This window comes from Pleurodeles waltl, chromosome 10 (genome assembly GCF_031143425.1).
Source record: "Pleurodeles waltl isolate 20211129_DDA chromosome 10, aPleWal1.hap1.20221129, whole genome shotgun sequence".
Taxonomy (NCBI): domain Eukaryota; kingdom Metazoa; phylum Chordata; class Amphibia; order Caudata; family Salamandridae; genus Pleurodeles; species Pleurodeles waltl.
Genome location: NC_090449.1, coordinates 1,042,764,180 through 1,042,770,179, shown reverse-complemented (window position 1 = coordinate 1,042,770,179; position 6,000 = coordinate 1,042,764,180). Strand labels below are relative to the sequence as shown.

The following is a 6,000-nucleotide window of genomic DNA, read 5'->3' as shown; positions in this document are numbered from 1 at the left end:
CCACTGTACTCCGAGACCCCACTCCAATTTATTACAGTTGCCTTTATACTCCTCCACTCAGCTCTACTCCACTCCATTCTACTCTACTTAACGACACCACACTCTACAACACTACACTATACAACACTGTCCTTCACTTCCATATAGTAGCACTCCACTCGACCACAATGGACTCCATGATTTAAAACACATTTATATTAAGAATACAAAAAAAGCATTGAAATTCAATTAAAATAAAAAAAGGTTAAAACTTAGGGCCTGATTTAGATCTTGGCGGATGGAATACTCCCTCACAAATGTGACGGATAATCTGTCTGCCATATTACGATCTCCATAGGATATCATGGGATCGTAATACGGTTGACGGGATATCCGTCACGTTTGTGCCAGAGTATTCCCCTCCACCAAGATGTAAACAAGTAATAGTTATTTTGGTGTGGTTAGCGAAGAGAGAACAGTGTGAATGGATGATCGTTCGTTACAATAAAGTGAAGGAGGTGCATAAATTCTAAATTTAAAGTATAACTGTAACTTTTAATTTTGCATACGTTAGGTTTGGTTTGAGTAAAAAGATGAAATAAAGTTATAGTGATTTAAATGTAGTGCCTATAGTAGAAATTTAAGGTATAACTATAACTTTTGAATTTCTAATGTTTGTGTTGACCTATAACTACGTTTTAATGTTTTTGTTTTTTAAATAATATATATATGTATGTATGTATATATATATATATATATATATATATATATATATATCCTGGTATCAGTACTTAAATAGCTAATTCAGCAATTTTGTAATTTAGTTTAATGTTCATAGGCCATACTGTCATCTTGAAAAAGGTAACATCAGCCTATGAACATTGGGCGTTGGTAATACATTCACTTTCTCCATATGTATCAATACATAAATCAATAATTCAATATTTAAATAATAGTTATCCATAAACAAGTCTGCAATTATTAAACACCTAGAAAAAGTGCTCTCAATCAATTAACAGATTGCGTAATCTATCCTTCCTTTTTCTCTTCGTTTTCCTATTGTCCGCAACATAAAAATATATGTATTATCTCATATTTAATCCATATATGTAAATCCCTGGCTAGAACAATAGGGAATTTATGATAAATAATCCAATTCCATGAGAATGTTATCCAAGATATCACATTCCAGGAGATTTAAATCCCATATCATTTCAACCTGCATCAGTGGGCTTGCTGTATGGTGATAGCCATGTTGTTCTGACAATGTATTCATTTTCATGATCCTAAAGAAAAGACTATTAGTGTTTTAGGGCCTAATTATGAGTTTGGCGGTCAGACGAGCTAACTGCCAAACTTGCGGGGAGGATGCCACCGCCATGACGGTGGTGTCTCCCCCAAGCATATTACAATGTTCCTACCGGGCTGACCTTTGGGAACACTGTATAACGCCGATCCTGCAGGGCTAATCAGCAGGAACATGAGGTCACTACTTTAGCACACCGGCCCAATTGGAATTTTTTGCAGGCGGTGCTCATTCCGATGGTGCTGGGCAGGGGGGCCACTGCACTGCCTTGCCATGAGCATGGGCAGTGCAGGGGCTTCTGTGTGGCCCCCGGCATGGCTTTCTGCCAGCCTTTCCATGGCGGAGTGACTGCCATGGAAAGGCTGGCGGAAAACTGAGTTGTAATCAGCACAGCGGCTCTGAGTTCAGCTCCATTGTGGCTGAGTAGAACTCAGACCGTCGTCAGCCCATCGGGAATGATGTTTCTGGCAGTGACGGCAGTCCTCTGGTGGGTATGCCCGCAAGAGTTGTAATGTGGTGGTTGGACCGCCTGGAATGCAGCGGTCCGACTACCACCACAAGAGGGGGAGTCCTCGGACCGCCACACTCATAATGAGGCCCTTAGTCTTGTCAAACTCTTTGATAAAACCATGAAAAACAGCCCTTATTTAAAATCATTCTTACAAATCAAGGAATCTTGTGATTGGTTTACAGTAAATTCACATATGTGCTTCATCCCAAATGTACTGATAGCTCCTCATCTGGTTGCCTGGTCCCCGAATTTAAAATGTAATATGATTCTAACCTCAAATTTTTGGTTCTGTTTCCTCCTCTCTGATGCTGGGGGACTCTGTGTATGCAGAAATAGCTCTATAACCCTGGGTGGCCCCACTTGACGAGCAAATTGAGCTCTAGGGAACCCATCCTCAGGTCCTTTTTTCAAAAGGGGAGAGTGCCAATTGGTCCCCATCCCTGACCCCACTACAAGGGCCATTTTTTTTAGAGAGTGTGTCTGTGCACCCCACCTCCCGGAGCCTTAAAAAGGCCTTGGGGACCTCATCCTCCAGGGTTGTGGTTATTTTAGGGGAAGGGTGGTTGTATGCTTCCCCCAAGCTTTTAAATGCTGGGGTACTTTATCCCCCAGGGCAATATCTCTTTTAAAGTGGAGTTGGTCCTGTAGCCCCCCCCAAGCCTCATTAGGCCCTGGGCACCCCATCCCCCAGGACCCTATATATTTTCAGGGGGGGGGATGCCCCCATACCTGAACTTTATTAGGCCTGGGGCACCGCCATCCTCAGGGCAATTTTTTAATGAGAGGAGGGCCATAGGGCCCCTCCTTCCCAAAGCCATTAAAGGAGGGGGGTCCCTTGCTCACTGTGCCACTGGATTCAAGCTAGCCTGACTGATGAGGAGTGATAACCCCGAAACCGGCTGGAGGATGCTTGTTTCAGATCCAGGAAGGAAATGGCCTGGCAGTTCGGGCTGGACAGTTCCCTTGGGGAGCAGGGTCAAGACTGATTTGCATATGGCTGGTTCCAAACTGGGGTGGTATGATGAGCAAAAGAACGATGGATTAAACCCAGATCTGTGACTGGGGGTGAATGTTTGAAAGGTTTCAGCACTCCGTCCATCATTCATTCATGTTCCCCAGTTCTAAGGTCAGAAGCTCTGGCCATTAGGCCACATCCCATCCAGTAATCAGCTCTCTGCATGCCATCTCATGTTTCAATATGTTGCTCTCTACTTGAACAAGGATTGTCGACTCAATTTAAAAATTAAATAAAAGTTTAGTTAATTGAGTTAAAAATGTGATTATATATATAGCATTTGATAGACAGTTTTTGCCATCCCTGTGCACTTTAAAGTATTCTGTTTCAGTATTACTCTATGCATTACCATTTCCCAACATAATGGTACTTAATCGACGTCGCAAGGATGAAAGGCAGATTTGCCTTGGTGGGATTCGACCGTGTGATATGAAGATCACAGCAGTCAGTAGTGAGAAGGTAACTCTCTGTACCAAAGATCCAAAAAAGAGGCAAATGCGGGTGGCTGAAGGCAGACACCTCACACGGGGGCAGTGGTCAGTTCATATCTCACTCTCATAACACAAAAGCCCATTTTGACCCCTCTGAATTCACTTGCCCTGAATGCCCTTGATATTTTTTCTATGAAGGTAGCAAAGCGGGTTAATGCAGTTGCTGCAGACATCTCCACACAACATGTAAACTGCAGCGTCCTTTCCTTGTTAGCTAAGTATTTAACCCTTCCGAAATTGTTAAGCTTATCCACTGAGCTGGGTGAAATAAAAGTTGATTTCCTAAAGCGCTCTGAAGCCACATAACTGGAGACACAACTGTGCATCAACAAGGCGCCGTGTTTTCCTATTTCCCAACCCTTTTCGCTGTTTCCCCGTTCCATTTGCAGACACAACTTTAATAGTCTCGATCCTCATAGAGGCAACGTCTTCATTCATGTGCAGCTGTAGAACTGTTTTTCATTTGGGACTATTTCATGGCTGGTGCCTTGTGGTGTTTGATGACACGTTAGTGCTTCTCACAAGCCTCTCTGGTGCGTGGTGCTCCTCTCGTCTGCACTGAACCATGTAACCTCTGTCCAGCATTCCTGTCGGCGATGCACCTCATTATAACCGATTGCAAAGACAGACAGAGACTGACAGACAGACAGGAAGAGCGGCAAAGAGATAGATAGATAGATAGATAGATAGATAGATAGATAGATAGATAGATAGATAGATAGATAGACAGACAGATAGACAGATAGATAGACAGATAGATAGAAAGATAGATAGATAGATAGATAGATAGATAGATAGATAGACAGACAGACAGACAGACAGACAGACAGACAGACAGACAGACAGACAGATAGATAGATAGATAGATAGATAGATAGATAGATAGATAGATAGATAGATAGATAGATATTGGTGGACAGATAGACAGACAGATAGACAGACAGACATACAGACAGATATACAGACAGACAGACAGATAGATAGATCTACTCAGCCATTCATCGTTTAGAGGTGGCTGAAACGACTTCCCTTGCGCCTGGCATGTGCCAACCCTGCCATTGACTGCGCCAGGGAGAGGCCTGGCAGTGGGCGGGGGTGCCATCAAAAACACATGACTACGCCATGAAACCCAAATAAACAGGCGCAGTAAAGTGGAGTTTCTGGAAAGGAGGAGTCGGTGCGGGAGCCACCCTGCCTGCACCCCCGGGCTCCTGGCGCGCAGGGGCGCACGGGCGGCGGGGCTGCTAATGTGTGAGGGGCTCTTCCTCTGCCTCAGCCTGTCCCTCCTCCCCCTCTCCTCCCTCGGAGAGCAGCAGCGGCAATAACAGCTCAGAGGCAGCGGCGGGATCGTGCGCAAGTGGTGGCAGCGCGGTGGGCACAGCAGGGACCCTCCATCCTCCCCCCCTCCGGACCCCACCAGCCTCCCTCTTCAGGATGCCCAGGCTGGTGGCCACCCCGGGCTCCGCCGGCTGAGCGGGGGCCCGGATCAGCCCCCCGACGGCGGAGGGTGCCACGGAGACTGGGGAGGGAGGGCAGGGCACGGAACGGGCGAGCCTGGCACGGAGGACCCCTCCTCAGCATGGTGAGCGCCCCCTGCTCCTGCGGCGTCAGGTAGCCCCCCAGGTAAGTGGCCTCAGCGGTCCTGGCTGCACCTGTTGCGGGGATGGGGGAGGGGGGCGCAGCATCGTTGCGGCTGCTGCTGTGATAGTCTGCCGGGGTTGTGCTGCTGCTGCGGAGATATCTGCAAGAGACCTGTCGATTCGGCCGTTCAACCTCCAGAGGTAGATAAACTAAGTACCCTACATCTGACTTACGTAACACTTTTATTGTTAGCGTAGGAAGGTGAATCAAGACTTGCCTGTATTTTGTTACGTTAGAGAGACATCCTATAGCCGGCGCTGTGATACACTGGCCAGCTTCAGTGCGCTAGACTGTACAATGCATTGTTTGCCATAGCGCGGACTCCGCCTAGATTTCAGAGTGCTCTGCAGTGTGTGTTGAATTAAAATGAGCAGAAAAGCACCGATGATGCAGTGCAAGTTTATACGTGTATTAAAGCACTTCGAAGATTCATTAGGGCTGGGTTGGCACGTTGTACTCCTGGCACATATATAGACCTATTTACGAACACGCAGCTTGGGGTTGGATTGTACCCATTAGTTCCCCGTTAAGTTGACAAAGCTAGGCTGATGTCACAGCTGTACCTATGCCTCTAGGCGCTGTGTATTTTACTCATAAGTACAACTCCTACAACTTTTCTAGCAATATGGCCTCTGACTGGGGACCCAGGTTCAAGTCCCGGCGTCAGGTCATAATGCCGTGATCCTAGACAAATCACTTACTCTCCCTGAGCATGAAAAACACGAACCTGAGCTTGTGTAATGCAAACTGGTGCTCATGGAAAGCGCTCTAATGCTATTGCGCCAATTTCGCGCTATATTAGAACTGCAAAATATAAATATTCGAAGCTGTTCCTTAAGGTTACTACCAGTTGCTTGCTAACCACATGCAAAAAAAGCGGTAGAGAGTGAGAGACCCCCCCCCCCCCCAAAACCCCGGTATTAGAAAGAGATGATCTGGCCTGCCCCCCGCAGATGGAGCGTGCCCAGATCATGCCACGGATGAGAAGCAGCTGTCTGCCTGGCAGCAGTGGGGGTGGCTGGGGCATGGCGTGTCCTTTGCAGCTTAGACTGGCAGT

The 6,000-nt window shown here is 46.6% G+C and overlaps 1 protein-coding gene across 1 annotated transcript in view; it reads left to right on the top strand.

The window, feature by feature from the left end:
- Positions 1–4,445: 4,445 nt before the first annotated feature.
- LRRC3B (leucine rich repeat containing 3B) overlaps positions 4,446–6,000 on the top strand; it is a 366,132-nt gene continuing 364,577 nt past the window's right edge. Inside the window, exon 1 of the mRNA XM_069212022.1 lies at positions 4,446–4,925. The gene's annotated coding sequence lies outside the window, so the exon portion shown is untranslated. The remainder of the gene's footprint in view (positions 4,926–6,000) is intronic.